Below are 22658 nucleotides of genomic sequence, written 5' to 3'. Positions count from 1 at the left end.
AAAGCTATTTTCTGATACAGATCATAAGTTCTTCAGACAGAGGGACAAAAAGGGCTATTTGTCTCAGGAATCCCACTTCTAGGAATCTACACTAAGGAAACACTTGCAATACAAAAGTGCATGTGCACAGGATTGTTCATTGTAAAACTGTTTGCAATTACAAAATATTGGAAACAATCTAAATGCCAATATACAGGATGGTGCTTATATAAACTATGGTAAAGCCATGCAACAGACTGTTATACAGATCTCTATGAAGTGATATGTGTTGCAGAAAAAAAAGTAAAGTGTAAAAATGTATCTATGGTATGCTGTATTTCATGCAAGAAAAAAGGGAATATAATAAAACACTCATAAATCTCATTTTGCAAAAGAAATACTGCAAGGGTAAACCAGAAACTAAAGAAGTTGGTTATCTAAGGGGATGGATCAGAAGGGACGGGGCAATGGGAATGGATAGTCGGGATGAGGAGGGAGTGATACTTATTAGTATACTTTTTTGTAGAGTCCTGACTCTGAGAACTATAGTAATGTTTAACATACCAAAAATGTAAATAAATAATCAAAGCCAATCAGAATGGGTGTGTTTTAGGGAAAAAGGGTAACTGGAATATAAACACTAACAAAGGAACTCGACTGTATCACAAATAAATAAAATAGCCACACTGAAGGAGGTGGGGAAGAAAAGAACTAGCTTTGTGACCACAAAAACAGTATTTTGATGGAATAGTATTGTAAGTTAAGACAAACAGTAAATGAATGTGTTTCTCACAAAGGAATCAGTTAGCAATTTTGAAGCTGTTTTTGTGTATACTAAAATTAAATAAATTAGTTAATGTATTTACTTATAGTATCAATACTGAGAGCTAGATTTCTCACCATCAGAGAAAGAAGTCTATTGTTGTACTAAAATCAAAGGTATCAGTATGAACTCCTGATTGTGATTGATAGATAGACAGAAGATGGAAAGGAAGAAAGAAGGAAGGATAGGGAGAAACAGAGAGAGGCAGGAGGGAGACGGGGAGAGAGGAAAGAGATAAAACACATGTGTTTGCATGGTTAGTATATTTACATATATGTCCTAACCACTGAAAGGGCCTAGAAGTAATGATACTCCTGCATCAAATTACCACAACAGACCCTAATTTCTAAATACCATTCTGTAATAAAAAGAACCAAGAAAGGGCGAGGACATAAAAAAGATCTGTAGAAACACTGGCCAGAATTTCCCAAAGTTTCCACAAACAATAAGCTCTTTATTGGAAAAGGAGAATCTTTTCAACAAATGGTATTGGAATGACTGGATATCAATATGAAAAATAAATAAATAAATAAACTCTGATCTATACTCTGTGCCGTATACAAAACCCAACCAAAATGGATTATAGACCTAAAGGTAGAACAAAAATGTATAAAACATCTAGGAGAAAATATTTATGACCTTCAGTTAGGCAAAGATTTCTTAGATATGAAAGCAAAAGCATGACCTTAGAGGAATAAATTGATAAATGTAAGTTTACCAAGATGAAAAAATTTAGCTTTTCTAAAGACACTACTAAAAGAATGAAAAGTAAGTGGCAGACTAGGAGAAAATATTTGTGATTCATATATCTAATAAAGGGCTTGTATCCAAAACATATTAAGAACTGTCAACAATCAATTGTAAGAAAATAGAGACAACTGTATTTGAACAACAAAAAAATAAAAATATTGCTACATTAAAAAAAGAAAATAACCATCTAAAGATAATGGGCAAAATATTTGAAGACACTTCACCAAAGAATGTATGTAGATGCAAAGAAACACATGAAAAAATGTTCAACATCTTTAAACATTAAAGAAATACAAAATAAAACTGCAAAGAGATACCACTACACACCTATTAAAATAAATAAAGTTTCAATGCTTACCATACCTAGTGCTGGTGAGGATATGGAGAAACCAGAACTGTAGGTGTAAATGTAAAATAGTACAACCACTTTGGAGAATAGTTTGGTAGTTTCTGGAAAACTTAAATACCTACCATATGATCCAACCATTACACTGCTAGGTATTTACACAAGAAAAATGAAAGCCTATGTCTATAATAATATTTGTATATAAACGTACATAGTAACGTTATTGCTAATTGACAAAAATTGGAAAAAACACAAATGTCCATCAACAGATGGACATAAACAAATGAAGATACATCCATTTAATGAAAAACTACTCAGGAATAAAAATGAATCAATTTGAAATGAAATTAAAGTGAAAATGAAGCGAAATAAATATATATTGCAATATGGGTTTATCTCAAAATAAATGTGTGAAGTGAAAAATGTCAGACAGAAAATATCAATATACATTGAATGATTCTATGTGTACAAGTTTCTGGAAAATGCAAACAATAGGGGTAGAAAGCAAACCAGTGGTTGCCTAGGAATGGGGAATGGGAAGCAGCATGATGATAGATTACAAAGGGCACAGGAGCATTTCAGCATGATAAATACACTCGCTTTCTTTTCTTTTTTTTTTAAAGATTTTATTTTTTTTTTTTTAGAGAGGGAAGGGAGGGAGACAGAGAGAAAGAAACATCAATGTGCGGTTGCTGGGGGCCGTAGCCTGCAACCCAGGCATGTGCCCTGGCTGGGAATAGAACCTGCAACACTTTGGTTCACAGCCCGCACTCAATCCACTGAGCTACACCAGCCAGGTACACTCGCTTTCTTAATCATGGTGATAGTTTTCCCAGTATACATGTATGCCCAAACTTAAACTGTACACTTTAAATAGGTTCAGTTTACTGTATGTCAATTATACCTCAATAAAGTTTTTAAAACAATTAAGGAAGCAAACAAATATGTGTGGCAAAATCCTACCTTTTATTTCTACATTTATAGCATGCCTTCCACCATAGGAATACAACCTCCCTGAGGACAACATCTATCTTACACATTCATGGCCAGGCAAACAGACATGAAGCATTCCCAGTAAAACACACCCATGACATTGCAAAATTAAGGAGAAGACTTAAAACACATTCTTTATTAGGAAATTTTGATCAAGGACTTAAGTAGCAAGACTAACAACTTTCTGCCATTAGCAGTGATGATGTTAATACAATTAAGTAACATTTCAACCCAGTTCATGAGTTTGACGGCAGTTAGAATAAAAGGGGCGAAACAGTCACAAAAGTGGTAGAGAAAAGCTGAATCCAGACAAGACCAGAAATTCTCAAAATAATGTTTTAGGATTATGTCCATTTAGGTCCTTATGGAGAAGTAAATGGACATTAATGCCAACCTACTTTATACCAATACAGCTATATATGAATTCAATTTTTATTTTATCAAATCTATAACTTATATGACTCTTACCTCATAAATTACAAGCAAACTGAAATATTAGGTAATCTGCAACAAAAAATGGATTGGTAGCTTTACTCTACACACACTTGTAAAACAATAAAATACCACTACCAGTAAAATAGCCATTGTAAAGGAACAGACAATTCATAAAATAAAAACAGATTTTAAAGTTTTACTTTACAATTAAATATACATATAATTTGCCATTTTAGCCCTGGCTGGTATAGCTCAGTGGATTGAGCACCAGCCTGGGAACCAAAGAGTCGCTAGTTTGATTGCCAGTCAGGGCACATGCCTGGGTTGCAGGCCAGGTCCCTAGTGGGGGACACACAAGAGGCAACCACACACTGATGTTTCTCTCCCTCTCTTTCTCCCTCCTTTCTCTGAAAATAAAATAAACATCTTTAAAAAATAATTTGCCATTTTAAATCTATGAATTCTAAAGTTTAAAAAATCTTTGTAAATGGCAAGAATGTGCTGTCATTCATATTTTCTTATATATTACCAGGGGGGTATTGGTAAACATACTTTCTGAAAGCACTTGTAGCAAAAGTTTTCAATATTTAAAAACATTCACACTATTCTGCCAGGAACTTAGCTTAAGCAAATAATGAAATGTGAAGCCAAAGATTTAAGTGCAAGGCTGTTAATCACAAACTTCTATTAGTGAAAAACTAAAAATAGCCTAATATGTAACAACGGGAAAACTGTTAAGTAAGTGACCCTCAAGATGGAAAAATACATGACAATTTCATGCTATTTTGAAAGAATTTATAAAGGCAGGAAAATTCTGGTTGAATCAAAACTATCAGATCACCAATCTGTTTAAGACAGCATGATTCCAAATCTATCTCATTCCTCCAGATTTTTAAAGTTTTGCACTGCTCTTTAAGTGCATTCACTAACTTGTGACCTATTAGTTTCTCATTGCCAATCATGTGGCTAACCAACTAAGGGCTTGAGCACCACCAAACAGAAATTCTGAACTCAGAATATCCAAGCCATTATTCTAATGCTAACCTGGTCTTGGCTTGGGGGCTAAATAACTACAAATTGATTAGCAAAACATCCTCCATGTCAAGACGGACAGTGAAAGTAAATGATAGAGAAGAGTAAGTAGTGATGAAAAATAGGGACAGATAGAGACTTAAGTGTCTAAGATTTTTGTCCCTGTTCTAGCCCATTATCAATAAACTGGGGTCATTCTATTTATTAATGCCTTCTTGTACACAAAGATAAGGCCATTTCAAAATATCACTTCTTCAGGACAAGACACTTAGTCTTGGAACTTGATTGCCAGTGGGTAAGATGATACCTTGGGCTAAGAGGCCAAGGAAGAAGGGACTGAGAACAAACACCCCCACAAGAAAATCTTTTCTTAGCATTTGAAATGTGCTGAAAGAGTACTGATTTTTTTAGATTGGAAGACTGCTTTCATCATGAGTGTTCTGAAATATTAAGGTTACCATGAGGGAGGACACAAAAGATCCCAAGATTATATAGTAGAATTGGCAGAATAGTTTAACATTACTTTTTCAAACAATTTTTGATTGGTGCCTAAGGCCAAGAGAGGAAAACTGGCAAACATAGCATTTTAAATGTGTGGGTACATTTTTTCCCTTTTCACAGAGTATCATTTCAGTAATGTTGATATTGTTTGCCTAAAATAAACCCACAAATAAAGCCAGCAAGATTCTGTCCTGGCTGGGTGACTCAGTTGGTTAAAGCATTGTCTCATGCACCAAAAGGTTGTGGGTTTGATTCCCAGTCAGGAAACATACCTAGGTTGTGGGTTTGATCCTGGTCAGTTGAGGCACATAAGGGAGGCAATGGATCAATTCTTCTCTGTCACATAGATCCCTCTTTCCCCCCATCTCCCTTTCTCCTTCCTCTCCCTCTAAAATCAATAAAAACATATCCTTGTATGAGAATAAAAAATAAAAAATAAATAAACCAGCAAGATACCTATGGTGGTTCTGAGCCATAGCCCATAGCATTAAAATGTAGTTAAATACCTCTAAATGTTGCAATGCTCCATTTCTTACCTCATTCTTTTTGCCATTAAACAAGAATTGTTATATTCTCATTAGAGCACAATAATATGAACACAGGTCAAGAGTACTTGCTGCTGACTACTTTGCCCTCCAAGTTTTCTGGGTTTCAACTTGAGATATATTAAGAAACTCCCTATGAAACCCTGCATATAAATACCACCTTGACTGGAAAAGAAACTAAAGGGGATAAAAGAAAAACACCTGCCAAGCACTCAGACTCAATTACCAATCCAAGTCTCATCTCAAATAATCTCCCAAGTTCCAATTACAACAATCAGTGGTTAAGGCAAAGTTCCCCTACTCCCACCCGCTAAGAATGTGGTTCAGCAATGTAAGCAAGGATGTCCATTCACTTCACCACAGACAACTGCTACTACTTGCTGAAATTAAGCTCAATCGCCAAAATAGCCAACATTCTAGAAATTCTTTAGAAGAGACTAATATATTCTGTGTTTGCTATCAAGCACCCAGGTTTACTTTTACCTGAATAAACAAAAAATCTACAAAATGCAAAAGGAATCCAGAAGTTTGTGGACATACAACTCAGTACTATATAATCAAGGCTAATACAAATTTTCTATTTTAGAATGTACAATGATCCTCTAAGCCAATCATTCAGTGGTCTAAATGTGACCCTCCAACTGAAATAAAGCACCCACCAGATTAATATTATAATAGAGTAAAATTTAGAACCCAGCTCAAGGGCATTATCCTTCATGAATTACCATACATACCTATCAGTCACAAGCTACCCATCAGTATCTGAAATACTTTGTTTCCTTCTTTCCTGGAATATAATATCATTTAGTAAATGCATACTTGAAACTACAGAATTAAAATTTAAATATATTAAATGTGATTAAAATTTAAACATATTAAATGGGAGTAAAGGTCAGAAAACTATACTTGAACAATGATTAAAATAAAATTGGAAGAAGAAAAAATAAATGTGATTATAATGGTGGTTGCACAACTGTACACATTTGTCAAAATTCATCAAACCACATGCTTAAAATTGGCAAATTTTATTGCATATATGTGTTGTATATGTGTATATGTGTGTATAATCTCACCAACAAAGCTGATTAAACAATATTAATCATATGAGAACCCCATGGAACATGAATGTGAACTGATAATTCCCTCATAAAACATGGAAATAACAGTGACTGGGGAGGAAATAGAGGTAAAAGAAACTTGTTTATACCAGAGGAGCATTTCTCAACCTCAACACTACTAACATTTGGGGGCAGATACTTCTTTGTTGTGGGGGGTTGTCTTGAGGCTTGCAGGATGTTTAACAGCATTCTACCCACTGGATGCCAGCTATATCTTTTCTCCTCAGTTGTGACAACCAAAAATGTTTCCAGACATTGCCAAATGCCCTGAGGGCAGGGGGCAAAACTGCCCCAGGTTGAGAGCCTCTGTATTAGATCCTTAGAACCAGATCTATTATATAAATTAAGCTGATGTGGGTGGTGGTATAAATTAATAATCCCAGAAAAAGAAAAAAATATGCAGAATGTTGATGACTTTAGGGTAATTTAGGACACTTTCAAATATAGGCAATCAGTGTAACCAATGCCTTCCTCCATAGCCAATGAGGACAGGCAAATCTGGAAACATCTCAAGTATTATTTTTCTACGTGTCATTAAATTTAGGTGTGAGATTTCATAGCCATAAATCAGCATCATTGACCAACTCTCTCAATAACTTCATAAATTGGTCTTTTGGCCCAGTAAAACATAAGGGAATTAAATAATTGATTATATATATATATATATATATATATATATATATATATAGAGAGAGAGAGAGAGAGAGAGAGAGAGAGAGAGGGAGGGAGAGAGAGAGAGAGAGAGAGAGAGAGGACAAGATGTAAAAAATTATTTTTCAAGAAATTGACTTTTTAAAACCCAGGTCCCTAAGTTCAACATTTAGTCAACTTAAAAGAAAAAATCTATACTACTACAAATTAAACTAACAAAATGCATATTAAATAAAGCTGTATGTGAAAGACACTTGGTAAATAGATAATTTGATCTAGTTCATCTCCTAACCTATGAGATACCAGGTTAAAAGAAATAAACTGTTTAATAATTCCACACTTGAAAATGTATTCCAAAGAAATTAACCTCCAAAATAAATTAGATAAAATATTCCAGACATTCCTGATATCAAATATTGCATAACTCCCAATTCTGTAACTGAGGCAAAGGAACAGACACAATGCATTATCAGACACATAGATGGCAGTTGAAACCTGAATTTCTATTCCAATGCCTGGTCTCCAAACCACTAAGTGGACCTGGAAGTAGTAAAGAGGACCCACTGAGCATTTCCAGAACTCTCTTTTTTTTTAAAAGACAACAATTGTTACACTGGATTATTTATTTATTTATTATTATTTTTTAAAGATTTTATTTATTTATTTTTAAAGAGGGAAAGGGAGGGAGAAAGAGAGAGAGAGAAACATCAACGTGTGGTTGCCTCTCACATGGCCTCCACTGGGGACCTGGCCTGCAACCCAGGCATGTGCCCTGACTGGGAATCGAAACTGCGATGCTTTGGTTCACAGCCTGCGCTCAATCCACTGAGCTACTCCAGCCAGGGGCCCAGAACTCTTTTTAAAAGTGCACACATCAAGGTTACAGGTAATGATGCTAAGCTGCATGGTTCAGAAAAACAAAGAAACAAGCAGAGTCAGATAAATAAATTACATGATTAACAATTACTATTTTGTATTGTATACAAATTACTATTTATATGCAAATATTGTATACAAATATATTCTATACAAATATAAGAAGCTACATTCATAAACATTCTTAAAATGGAATTTATTAATAAAAAATCTTTCAAATCATAGAGATTAGGGAAAAAATTAGATGGTTTTTTATGGAGAAATGAAATATTGCCCCCCAAATTGATATAAGAAATGGGCAAAACATGAAAATATACATCTCCGCATTATTAACCTAGGAACACAGTTTAAAAGAACCATAGTACTATTAAATATCCAACAGATTGGAAAAATATTGAGAAATTTAGCAAGATAAAGTGCTGGAGAAGATATGAAACAACTAGAATTCTTCCCAATCTACAATCACTTTAAAAAACAGTTTGGCTGTATATTTTAAGTTAAAGATGCACCTACAGCTTCACAAATGTTCAACAGGAAATAAAAGAATGTTCATAGCAGCATTATTCATAAAGGCAAACTGAGGATCACCCAAATGTCCAGTAACAGAATGGATAATTTATGGTATAGTCATACAATGAAATACCATAGTAATCAAAAGGAACAAATGTGGCCCCAAGAAGCAACATGGATAGATCTCATATAACATTAAGTGAAAGAAGTCACAGAATACACAGAGTATTATTCTACTTACATAATGTTCAAAAATAGACAAAAACAAAATAAAGAACTAGACCAGTGCACTCATAGGTGGTACAGCTATAAGAAAACAAGGGAGTGGTAAATAAATCTTCATAGAGTTTCCCTACAGAGTAAAGAAGAGAGAGAGGAGGATATGATAGAGGGTCATTCAGGTGACTTCTGAGGGTACTGAAAATGTTTTGTTTCCTAACCTGGGAGGTTAGGTATATGACTATTTGCATTTTAATTATTTTTACACTACACATAAATATTTTCACGGTTGTTTATGTTTCTCCCACAACATAAGGGCTCAATTTTCCAAACACAAAGCAATATACACAACCATTTTGACACATGCAAGTCCACACCTGAATAACATTAGCTGGAAAAACTAGAACTCAGTGTGTTCAGGATTATAATTGCATAGATATGAAGGTACAATGACAAAGACCACAGGTTAATTGGAAATGATACGATGAAGTCATGCTCATCAGGGACTTTTTCTTGTAGGAGTGCCTAGGTTCATAATTTCAAAACTATTTGATGAATGTCACACAACAAATTAAACCCAAAGCTGGTGGTATCAAAACACTCAATATAAAAAAAGAGGTCCAATTGACAATGGATTTAGAATGACTGCAAGTCTCTGAATTCATGTTTAATAGGCATTTTCAGAAGGCAAATATACACGATGGATTTGAGAGACTTAAGATTGTGTACACAAGTCTAGACGTGGACTGATTCTACAACTAATATTTATCAGCCACAGAAAATTTTAACTTGACAATTATATTTAATGGTAAAAAGGTTTTATTGCCATTATAAAGCAGGATACTACATTTTTAAAAATTAGTAGTATAATCATAAAAGGAAAAGAGTATATGTGTGAATAACCCATGAAGACACATCAGTTTGGATAAGAGAAATAAATGGAGAAATTTTCAAGGTTAGATATAAGTTTTAGAAAAGGGCAGAATGGCCCATCCTATTTTCATTAGCTCAACCCAATCATAATTATATTTAACAACAAAGTTCTTTATATCATGGCCAAATATTAATTGCCCATGTGCTGGTTAACCAAGACAGTCTTTTTCCATTTCTACTGTACTGTTTATATACCTCCCTTAAAAATAAACAAACAATAAAAACTCAGGTTTGTGTTTTTTTCATGCTAAAAGAACTGATAATTAGGAAGACAAACCTGGTGTTGCTGCCAATGGCAGGGGAGAGGTGGGGTGACAGCAATCCAAACCAGTAAACTGACTTCTAAGTTATCTGCTTCAGCACAGATAACTGGAATGATCAAGTTAACAATGATCAGCAAATAGTAAATAACACATTGATTTCTGCATCATCTGGATTCTAAACTATGGATCCTCCTTATTCTTCAGGTCTCAGCTCCAGTGTCAACTCCTCAGGAAGGCTTTCTGTGGTTACTCTCAAGTAGGCCTCTACACCACCATCTTAAGAACTCTTCCCTTCAGAGCACCTATCACTGCTGGAAATTATCATATTTCTTTTCTTTTTATTGTTTATTTTCCTCCTTTCCTAATAAATCATCTTGTTCATCCAGTTCACATTAAATCTCAGAAACTGGCATATAACAAGCACTTGATGTTCCCACAATATTCCTTGAGTAAATGCAATGAATAAATAAGGAAGGCTGACAGGTAAGAAAATTAATTATTATTATATGAGTACTAAAAGGGATGGGCAAAGTTTAAAGAGGGCAGAGAGGAAAAGACTAACTCTAGACTGGCAGGAAGAGAAAGGCTGTCAAGAAAGACAAGGCTTCCTGGGGAATTTGACATTGGAATTAAGCCTTGAAGACAAGTGATATTCTCCACGCAGAGAACCTGGAGCTGGTGACCAGAAGGAAGCTAAAATGGTGGTATTTGGGTGCACTGAGGATCATAAAGTGTCTTTTATCAGCACACAAAAAATTTGAACTTAGTCTTATAGGCAATGAGAAACAACTACCATTTTTATCACATTGTTTTATTTCAGAGAAATTATTTCAACAGAATTGATGGGATGAAATGAGGAGGCTGAGGTAGGGAACACAGGAAAATGCTGTAATGATCCAAGTAAGATAAAAGATAGTGGCCATGAGATGGAGAAAAGAAAAGCCATGGGAGAGCTATTTAAGAATTACAATTGCTCTGGCTGGTGTAGCTCAGTGGATTGAGTACTGTACTGCAAACCAAAGGGTTACTGGTTCAATTCCCAGTCAAGACACATGCCTGGGTTGCAGGCCAGGTCCCAAGTTGGGGGCATGCAAGAGGCAACCACACATTGATATTTCTCTCCCTCTCTTTCTCCATCCTTTCCACTCTCTCTAAAAACAAATAAATAAAATCTAAAAAAAAAAAGAATCACAATCAACAGGGTTTGGTGATGGGATTAGTGAGGTTGAGACCAAGCAAATATCTAGCATTTATACCTTACACAACTGAATACAACAAATACATATATAAAGAAAGGAGTTTAGGGAAGGTAGGAATGAAGAAAAAACACTCCGTTCATGAATTGCTAGAGGAGGTGTTGGGGGTCTACCTTACATCAAAAAGACAACATAATTTTGCACATTCTGTTCAACTTAGACTTAACCTGAATGCAGCCTTTTCTGTCTCTCTGGCCAATGCCCTCATCTACAAATAAATATTTTTAACCCACCAAAATTCTTATCAGTCAAACCTTACAATTACAGGGGCTTGATGAAGGGAAGTCAGAGGACCCAGAGCAGAGTTAGAAAAAATGGTGCCATGGCCACACAGGAATACTTGATTTAAGCCAGGTCTGTTGAAGCTAGGGCCCGAGGTGCAAATCACTTGCTTCAACCATCTGATAGATCTTGGACAGGAGAACACTATCCCAGTTGGGTTGATGGTAGAAGTAAAACATGTGTGCACTAATTAAGGGATAACATGTTAAAAAGCTTTGTATCTATAATATATGATGAATTATTGTCACTGCTATTGGCATATGATTGGTCTTAGTAGCAGAAAAAGAGACTCATCTACAGGGAATGATTTTAGCAACCTAGAAGTGATTTCCTTTTTAAAACTAAACCTCCTCTAATGAACTCGAGTGCCTTAAGTTCTTATCATCAGAGCTAATATAGCTAGTTACAATGACTTGGTCAAGAATTTCTCTTGCTCCCTGGCTGGTGTGGTTTAGTGGACTGAGGGACAGCCGAGAACAAGAGGGTTGCCAGTTTGATTGCCAGTCAGGGCACATGCCTGGGTTACTGACCAGGTCCCCTGTAGGGGGCACACAAGGGGCAATCACACATTGATGTTTCTCTCCCTCTCTTTCTCCCTCCCTTCCACTGTCTGAAAAATAAATAAATAAAATCTTAAAAAATGAAGAATTCCTCTTGCCATTCATAGGAGGTATAAATGATTGGTCAGATTATTGCCTACAAGCAAGCTCAGGGGAGAAAATATGTTCACCCCAGCTAAAAAACTTATACTTGGCAATTATGCCAATGAATGAGATTTATCTGTGTGTCTGTGTGTGGATTATATAACTGTATTTAAGCTAGTATTTACTTTTACCTGCATAAACAAAAAAAAAATCTACAAAATGCAAAAGGAATCCAGAAATTTGTGGACATACAATTCAGTACTATATAATCAAGGCTAATACAAATTTTCTATTTTTTTTCTAATACAATTTTTCTATAAGCTCTACAGGAAAGTGCCTGATGATTCCTGCTGCTTTCCACTTTGTTTCTTTAAAGCAAAGAAAAACTGCATCTCTAGCAGCTTTTAATGCCTTGCCTTCTGTCTTGTTTAAAGTGGTTGGGAGCTTATAGCCATAGGAGGCAAGTTCATATCCTTACCATATTTCATAGCAGCAGGAAAAATAATTCCAATGCAGTTTGAACCAGCAATTTGGGGTCTCTTAGGCATAAGAATTTTTTAGATGACAGAGTGGAAAGATGATCTATCTCCATGAAAGTTTTCAGGAATACCTAGACCAGCCACAAACTGAAGAGGGAAAAAGACATATACAGATCCAAACTTTTGAAAGTGAAAGGGTCGCTGCCCTATTGTTCAGGAAGAGCACTAAGCCTGATAATACAAGTCCTTAGACAGTCTTCAACCTCCACTATCTGTGAAGCAATAAAACTCTCACTCGGGAAACTGAAGTTCTGAGCTGAAACAACAGGGTATAAATGTTAAAAGATGGTTATTGCCTTGGTTTTCTACAAAGGAACCATGTGGGATAATTATTCCCACTGAATTTATAAACACTGACCGTCCTGGAAAAGAGAGACTTCTCCTTTGTGCATGAAGCCTTAAGTTCTTTTCATCAGAGCTAATAGGAGCCAAAGCTGGAACTGAGGAGGACTTGTACTTCAGAGCAGTGTGGATTCTCAAAGAATATCCTCTATCCCATCTACAAAGATTCACCGCGAAGAACTGTTCCTCTGGAAATCAAGTACCAGGCCCAGTGTGAATGGAGAGGTCCAAATCAGAGCCTCACTTAAACATGATCTTTGGCCAAACTCTGGACCTCAGATTCCTCTTCTCAAAATTAGGAATAGTAGTTACTATCAGCATGTTGTTATGAGGATAAATAAGATCATGAAAATGAAGTTTTTAATACTATCCTTGCCTTTTAGTAAATGTTCAATAACTACAGTAACTGCTATTAAAGATAATAATATCAATGTCATCATAAGTTAATACAGTTAACTGCATACAGAGAGTACTTTCTTGTTGCTGAGAGGACCATTCATAACTCTCACTTTGCTCCATATGGACCACTCAGCTTTTTTCTCTCTTCCAGCAATAAATAACCATCTTGAGAAAAACCATCTAAATCAAGAGTAAAAACAATTTCTCTATCTCAGACCACTAAACAAATACCTAGAAGCTAACAGGGCCCATATCTGCCTTGGATTTTTTTTTTGCTAAATATGAAAAACATGACCAAAATATATAAAAAGCCTAATTGTTTCATGATCAATATGTTACACTAGTAACTCTCTCATGTAGTATGAAGAAAAAAAAGTGTGTGTGTGTGTGTGTGCGTGTGTGTGTATATATATATATATATATATATATATATATATATATATATATAGTTACCAATGTTCACCAAAGCATCACTTCTTTACAAATAAACAGGAAATCAGGAAATAAGTGTCTATGGACAGGAAAATGGACAACTGGTGATATATCCATACAAAGTATAAACTAGGTCAAACATTGGCAAACTTTTTCTGTAAAGGACAGATAGTAAATATTTTAGGCTTTCCATTCTATATAGTGTCTGGTGCAACTACTCAACTCTGCTGTTGTGGGGTAAATGTGGCCATAGACAATATATAAAGTTTATTTACAAAAAGAGGTGGCTGGCTAGATTTGGCCCATGGGCCACAGTTTTTCAACCCCTAAACTTGAACCACATCTATGAACACAAACATGTTAAATAATGCCTTAAAACTGTAAGTTTCAAAACAATATGTAAGGCATGATTTATTTATATAAAATTTAAAAATCTAAAAGCAATACTTTATAAAATTATACATATGTACATTTTAGTAACTGTTTAAGAATAGACTCAACTGATAAACTCTGAATTTATGAGAAAAAGGAGATATAGGGGCATGAACTGTAAATTTTTCATATTTCTTTGAAGAAAAAGGAAAAAAGACTCATGGACATAGACAACAGTGTGGTGATTGCAGGGCATGATTTATAAGGGGACTAAATGGTAATGGAAAAAATACAATAAAACAAAAAAACTAAATGGCCAAAGCAAATAACGTATAATGCCAAGATCTGATAAAGCTGGGTGCTAGGTACAGAGGTAATTATCATATTATTCTCCGTCTTAGTATTATTTTTGAAATATATCATGAAGACTTTCTTTAAATGCTTAATAGGAACAGGCATTTTCCTTTATTTTGGCTTAAAAATGCAAGTTAAATGTGGTTTTGTTCTGTATTAATTTAATCCAGTTGCTAAAATGGATAAGGCCAAAGAACTGCTGGATTATAAATGAAATAATGTGGTGAAAACAGGTACTCTATCTTAGAGAAACAAAAGAAAACTATATGCTAGAAAATATCCATAAAAACTTTGGCTTTTAAAAGAGCATTTACTGTTTTCTTAATTACAAAAGTAATTCATGCTATATGTAGGGGGAGAAAATAAAACATTGGGAAATAAAGAAAAGTACAAAGAAAAAAGTATCCCATGAATTATCTTATCACCCCACTATAACCATTAACATTTTGATGTGGGTCTCCCTCCAGGATTTGTTACATGCATTTTTTTCTTTACAAAAATGATATACTATTTATACATATTGTTTTGTAGACAGCTTATTTGAACCGCTTTCTAATATTAGAATATCCATTTATATACTTTTAAAAAAGATTTTATTTATTTATTATTAGAGAGAGGGTAAGGGAGGGAGAAAGAGAAGGAGGGAAACATCAATGTGTGGTCATTTCTCATGTGGCCCACACCGGGCACCTGGTCTGCAACCCAGGCATGTGTCCTGTCTGGGGATTGAACCAGCAACCCTTTTTTTCACAGCCCACACTTGATCCACTGAGCTACACCAGCCAGGGCATTTATATACTTTTCTTGTATTTTATCTCAAAATAATTATCATGCCAAATACACAGAGTTCACTCCTGACATCTTAGTTTAAAAGACTTTGATCCCACTTTCTGATGAAGGGGAGAACTGCATTTCCCCTCCATTTGTTATCCAGATGAAGTCAAAGCCCCCCAAAACACTCATGGAGCCACTACTCAGAGACCTGCCTATTCTAAGACATTTATAAAAACTGTCAGGCTAGCTACCACCTCTGTATACCATGACTATTTTATAAAGAATACAACATACAGAGCAATTACTTGTTTGTCCTCAAAATATCTCTGAAGGATACAAACTAAAACAACTGTCAGCCTCACTTAGCCAATAGAACAGCTGGTGTTGAGATTAATAAGTAACTTGCTCAAATAACATGCCCCTACCCTGTAGCAGAACCTTCATCCCTTAAACAAGACTTACTGGAAACTCAGGCTTCAATTAGTGCTGCTAGCTGGATGCTTTGCTATACCTATTACACCTATTATCATCAAACAATTTAGCATCAACTGCATTTAACTCCAGGCTCACTGTGCAGTTGAAAAGAATACTGTTTATGATCTCATGCCTCTTACAGGGACAAATGGCCTTTTCCCAACTTGTATCTTCACACCAACCTCCTCTTTTAATTCCAAATCTGCCTTTCCAGCAGTTTCCAACATCCAAATAATTAATCACCCTTCTTGATTATCAAAGGAGTGTTACTGTTAGGAAAAAGAATGGGCTGCTGTAGAGCTGTCTATGAGCCTATACAATCTAGTGTCTTAGGAGTCCACTGTTCCCACTTAGCTGTTCACCACTCTCATAACCTAGGTTTTCCCTGTTCCTGCGACTTCCACCAGTGTTTCATTCTCCTTCTGCCCCTACACCAGCTGTCTCTCTTGTATCTCAAGTTCAGATGCCTAAAAAAAGAACTGTTCCATTCAGATCTTGCAAGCCTGATCATTTCAAGTTCCACTGACTAGCCTACAAGCAAATATCCCAGGGTTAAGGCCTCTTCCCAGTCAATTAACTATGACCATGGTGGAGGATGGGAAGGGTCAGGAAGTACAGAGATGGACAAAAGTAAAGAATTGCCCAAGACCACTTTTGTCAGAACCCCGCCCCTCACAACTGTGCAAGCTTCTGAGAGGTAGCCTATCTTTTAAATCTATTGTTATCTCAAACTACACACATGCAAAATGGTACATATCATGTTAGCCTCAAACCAGATTCTTCTGAGGTCTGTCTGCATTTCTATGAGGGCATCGCCATGAAGGTTCTTCAAGCACATAACTCTGGGGTTCTCACTCACTCACAAATATCCTTGCCACAATACAAAGTGGCTTTCCACTGTCTTCTGTTCTTCATTCCCAGTGTCACCCACATTAGACCTTTGTTCTCTGCTAGTTAAATTGGTTTACCACTTCTTGTCATTTTTTATTCCAATCTTACTGTTTCTAGATTAGTTTCATAAATATTTTCCAAAGTTACTATTCACTGCTCCAAAATATGGCTTGGAACCCACCTCACATCCACTCCTCTCCCTACCAGCCAAAATAGGTCCAAAGCCCTAACCCATGAGGCCAATCCACAGTAAGCCTTATGCCTACTTACTTGGACTTGTCACATGCTTTGTCTCTTATTACAGCTAAATTTACTCGTGTCTGAAACACAGAAACCATACTGCTTCCTCTAAACCTCTACATAGGCCACTTCCTTCATCCAATAGCTATCATTATCATCCCAAAGCACCACTTGTCAAAATCCCATCAATCTCTAAGTTTGATTCTGTCCACATGACCTTTCTAAATTCCCCAGCTAGATGAGCCCTCCCTTCCTCTCACAGCACTTAATTTAAACTTCTAGTACTTCTAATCCAGTGCTGTCCAATGGAGATATAACTTTAAATTTTCTAATAGACATATGCACACTAAAAGAAACAGGTGAAATTAATTTTAACAATGTTTTATTTAATTCAATATGTGCAAATATTGCCAGTTTAACATGTAATATATATAAAAGTTGAGGTGCTTTACATTGTTTTCATATTAAGTCTTCAAAATCTGATGTGTATTTTACACTTAGAGCACATCTCAATTTGGACTATCCATATCTGAAGTGCTCAAGTGGCTGCCTTAATGGGTAGTGCATGACTAGCTCTTTCAAGCTAAAAATTGTGAGGTATGCTTTATTCCCACTCCTATAGGCCCGAATAAAACTTCAATTCTTGAGGCTAGAGATTATAGATTCCTTATGTTAGTATGCCCTAAAGAAGCTGTCGGCAAACTACAAGTTATAGGTCAAATCTGGCTAGCCACCTCTTTTTGTAAATAAAGTTTTATTTGAATATAGCTTTGCTTATTCATTGACATTTGTCTACACTGTTTTCACACAACAATGGCAGAGCTGAGCATTTGCAACAGAAACTATATGGCCCACAAAGCCTAAAATGTTTACTATCTGGCTCTTTCCAGAAACAGTTTGCCAAACCCTTCCCTAGAGCAGTAATTCCTAAACTGTGGTCAGTGGGCCAGTGCTGGTCAGCAAATTCTTGTCAGTCCAAAATGAGAAGGAGCGTACATCAGAATGCAATTTTTTACTAACAAGACTTTTTAAGTGAAGAAAGCAGTAAATTAGTTAACAGTCTAGCATTAGCTCCTTATCTTACCATGCTGTTTAATTGACTTTACCATAGCTTTTGCCATGTGATTTATAAAATTATGAGCAAATACATTGATTTTTAATTTAATTGCTTCCGAGTCTCCAGTAAGGTTAAAGCAGTCTCTCCAACTTCTGTATTATACATACAATTTCTATATTTTCTTGCATGGTTTTGTTTTATTTTTATATTTAAACCAAATAGAAGTTTTTACATACTAATTTGAGGACTCCAACTTTATTTTCTTCCATATACCCCATAGTATAAGCACCATTAAACCCTAGAATCAATTGGATTTCTTAGTATATAACAACCACATCTATGAAAAGATAATTTTATCACTTTTTCCAACATTAAGTTATTGTGATCTTCTTGCACTTACTAGTTAAATAAAATCATAAACAATAGCAAGCGAGAATCCCTGTCCAGTTCCCAACTGACTCAAATGGTTTTAGTATTTTACTATTTGTTCAAGCAAATATTTACTGTTGGTTTTAATATTTTTAAATGGAAATCTTCTTTGTTAATTAACATAATAATGGTAGATACTCTACCCTCAAGGAAATGAGGCATGATTCCCCACTCCCTCAGTGTGAGCTAGGCATAGTGACTTTCTTCCGAAGAATACAGTACAGAAAGGGAGAAAGAATAACATTACAGAGAAAAACCCTAATCAACTATTTCAGTCAGATGGTCAAGATCAATATTAGCACTGTTAAGTCATGTTGATAGGATGTCTAATCATGAGAAAAACATCAAATAAATCCCAACCGAGGGGTGTTGTACAAAGTACATGATCTGTACTCTTCAAAACTGTCAAAGTCATCATTAAAAATGGATCTGAGAAATTGTTACAGCCAAAAGAAGACTAAGGAGACATGACTTTGTAACATATGTCTAAGGAGACATAAATGTAATGTGGTAGCCTGAATGGGATATTAAATAAACACTCAGAAAATCTTAATGAAGTATGGACTTTAGTTAATATTAATAATGTATCAATTTTGATTCATTAACTGTGACAAATACACCATACTAATGTAAGATGTTACTGATAGGAGAACTGGTTGTATGGTATATGGGAACTCTATGCACTATTGCAATGATTTTTCTGTAAATTTAAAACTTATAAAATTAAAAGCTTAATTTAAAAAGTAAGGGAAGTCAATCCCTCATTTAATTTTAAGTGACAGGTTTATATTTATTTATCCTAGATGGGAAAACCCTTTTCCCAACGACAGGGCTTAACTCAGCAACCTAAATTTATTATATTTTTGGTTCCCATTTAAACCCTTCTGGAATTCCAGCTCTCTTTGGTTACAAACTATAAAATCCAAAAAGCTAATCATCCTTAATTTCCAGGATAGAAAGTGTTATGATCAATTTATATGATTAACAAATACTGACATAGTACCTCCCATGTGCAAGAAATGAAGAAAAAAGGCAACACTCTATACCATAAGGAATAATGTCAGTAAAACGTGTATCAAACTTTGCAAAGCATTTGAAAGTCATTTCACCTTCAACACTTGACAGTGGTGTGTAACCACATATATTCTCAATTCTGAAGTGGAAACTAAGACTCAGAGAGGCTATGTGCCTTGCCTAAGTTGACCTGGCAAATGTTGAAGCCAAGATACCACATAGGACAAATTTCAAATCCCCTGCAATAGAAAGCAAGAGTTAAAATACCAAGTGAGTGATACACTTTAGAATATGAAACAGAAATTGGGAGAACAAATCTTCAAGAGCTTGATCAGAAATAGAAATTGAGCCCTGGTAGGTGTGGCTCAGTGCATTGAGTGTCAGGCTGTGAATCAAAGGGTCGCTGATTGGATTCCCAGTCAGGGCACATGCCTAGATTGTGGGCCAGGTCCCCAGTAAGGGGCGTGTGAGAGGCAACCACACTTTGATGTTTCTCTCCCTCTCTTTCTCCCTCCCTTCCCCTCTCTCCAAACATAAATAAATAAAATCTTTTTTTAAGAAACCTACCCTTTATTTTTAAAAAAGAAATAGAAATTGAACACAAGTAAAGACAAGAATGTGAAAGGAATGTTTAGGAACAGTTACCACCCAGCCTCATTATTAAACTTTGGGTTCCTTTTCAACCCGAAGGGGTTGTGGAAATTCCTGATATAATTCCTGGAAATCATAAACTCTCATTAGTGTCTGTGGAATGATCAGAACAATAAACTGACTGAGGAATTCTATACATCACCATGATGATGTTTGAAGAATGGTAATTGAGCTGCACAAGCTACCTTATTTCACTGAGAAGCAAGAATTGGTAATCTGAGGCAAGAATAAGTGTTTCTATACACTTGGGGTGGGGGAAGAAAATATTGATTATTCAATAGGCATGATAAATAGTAATCACTAGCACCCACTTTTATACCTATTTAATCAATGATAATTCACCTAAATCTAACTCTCAATGGCAACTTAACCAGCTTCAGGGAACATACTTCTGGAAGCCAATTACTATTAGTGTCTCATAAAATTCAAGGTTAACCAATCAGCAGCAGATGCACTGCAGTAAATATGTGGCTTAAAGTCAATCAACAACATTCTCACCCAAATAGCCATGATTCTAAGGCCAAGGTCAACCTCATATGCCTCTGTAACCAAAGCAACCCCCAAATACCAGCACAGTTTCTAAAGAGTTCAGCAATCTTCTTTACTCATAAACTGTGCTTGACTAGCAAAATGTTCTCTTACTCTGTTAAGTAATCAATTCAGCTTTGTGTTTTATATATTGGACAATAGTCTCATCTTTTGACAGAGGGTGAACTAAGATGCTTAACTTCTCAGCACAGAGATGAACAGAAATAGATTCCCCCTAAGGAATGGAAACTACCTCAAAACCCAAGAGTTCAGTTGGAGACCATTGCCAGACACCAGTTCAGTGAGTGAGAAAAATACTAGATTGGCTTCATCTTGCTTGTGGAAACCTCTCCTCAGAGTAGCTTTATGGTATCATAGATCAAGGCACAGGAAAGCATTCATATGGATTTTATCTATGACAAACTGTTTCGTGAACCATAAAGTCACCTTCTAGGAACTGAAATCACCTTGGGGATAGTTTTCAAAATTACATACCTAGGCCACTCACCAGATAAATTAAAATTGAAACTTCATAAGATAAGACCAAACATCTCTCTTAAAAAACCCCTTAGTGTTTCTGATGAGCACTCCTTTAGTTAGGAACAACTAGGAAGGTCTCCTAAAAGTGACAGAGCCATTTTGGTTTACTAAGGGATGCTGGAGACCTAGTTAAGACTTTTATGCAAAGCAGACAAAGCCAAGACCAATGCTAGATAATCCTTAGCTGTATCCAGATCCAGGAGATTTCCAGATGAACCAAGTCTGCTATTACTCTGAGTTGTCTCTGAATCAGTGGTTTTCAATCCTACTTGCAAAGCCAAATCTCAAGGGAGATTATTTTAAATATACCAATGCTGGTACTGACTTCAGACCAACTGAATCAGAATCTCCTAGGGTAAGTCTAAGCATATATTTTAGGGCTCCTAAGGCAATCCGGATAGGCATACAGGATTAGGAATCACTGATCTAAATTGCTCAACCAGTATCTAGTACCTGTGCCTGACCCACCTCATCTTCTAATATTAGGCACTTGCAATTTCTCTTAAAACAGATAATGAAAAAGCCCACCATGTACTATAGAAAGCTCTAAAGAAAATCTTCCACAGTGGAATTGTGATCCTCAATTCTATCACCAAACTAGGTAACATGCTTACATGTTCAACTGACCAAATAACTAAAAGGGAAAACAAAACAAAGAAAAAATAATCTCTTATCTCTTTCCCCTACATCCTTTTTTTTTTATGAATATAGGGGCCCTACACAAAAGATGACAAATTTTTCCAGCCAACAATGAAAAGCATTCTGTCATGGCAAGGGGGATGACAGCTCCTCCCCGCCAAAAAAAAAATTGAGAGCAGTAATCCAACAATCTGCTTGCCATGAGGAGACAACTCAAATTGGAAGCTGCTGTAATGGGACCAAAGAAAAAAGAGATATAAGAATGTACATTGTATTTTCTTTTTTAAAACTTTTAAATTTTATTTTTCAATTACAAGTTATAGTCAATATTATCTTGTATTGGTTTCAGATGTACAGCACAGTGATTAGACAATCATATACTTTACAAAGTGGTCACTCCAATATTTCAAGTACCCACCTGGTACCGTACAAAATTATTACAATATTATTGACTATATTTCCTATGCTGTACTTTACATGCCCATGATTTTTTTATGACTACCAATTTGTGAAAGTATTAACAAGTAGAAATTGGTAGTCATAAGAATGTTTTTAGAATGTTTCAAATTGGTTTAGCAGTGCATTAGTCACCTATGTCAAGGGTTTAACATGTTTAAACAAAGAAATACAGTCACAGATGACTTTCAATTATCAGCACCCTCTGAGGTGCTTACTTAAAATAGTATATAATGCTCAACAGCCAATGAATCATAAATAATGTAGCTCAAGGTAAGGTCAAATCAAGAACTCTAGCTATAATTAAAAATGAAGAAATTATTTCATTCTATTTGGACAAAAATTGAGCTAGTTTCTAAGCAACTATTAAG

General features: G+C 35.5%; 1 protein-coding gene across 1 annotated transcript in view; it reads right to left on the bottom strand.

Annotated features, from left to right (window-relative positions):
- Positions 1–22658, bottom strand: part of TSPAN7 (tetraspanin 7) — a 124368-nt gene that overhangs the window by 95087 nt on the left and 6623 nt on the right. The window lies entirely within an intron of this gene.

This window comes from Phyllostomus hastatus, unplaced genomic scaffold, assembly GCF_019186645.2.
Source record: "Phyllostomus hastatus isolate PE091 unplaced genomic scaffold, TTU_PhHast_1.1 phas_scaffold_200, whole genome shotgun sequence".
NCBI lineage: Eukaryota > Metazoa > Chordata > Mammalia > Chiroptera > Phyllostomidae > Phyllostomus > Phyllostomus hastatus.
The sequence above is the reverse complement of the archived record's forward strand: the minus strand, read 5'-3'. Positions and strand labels throughout refer to the sequence as shown.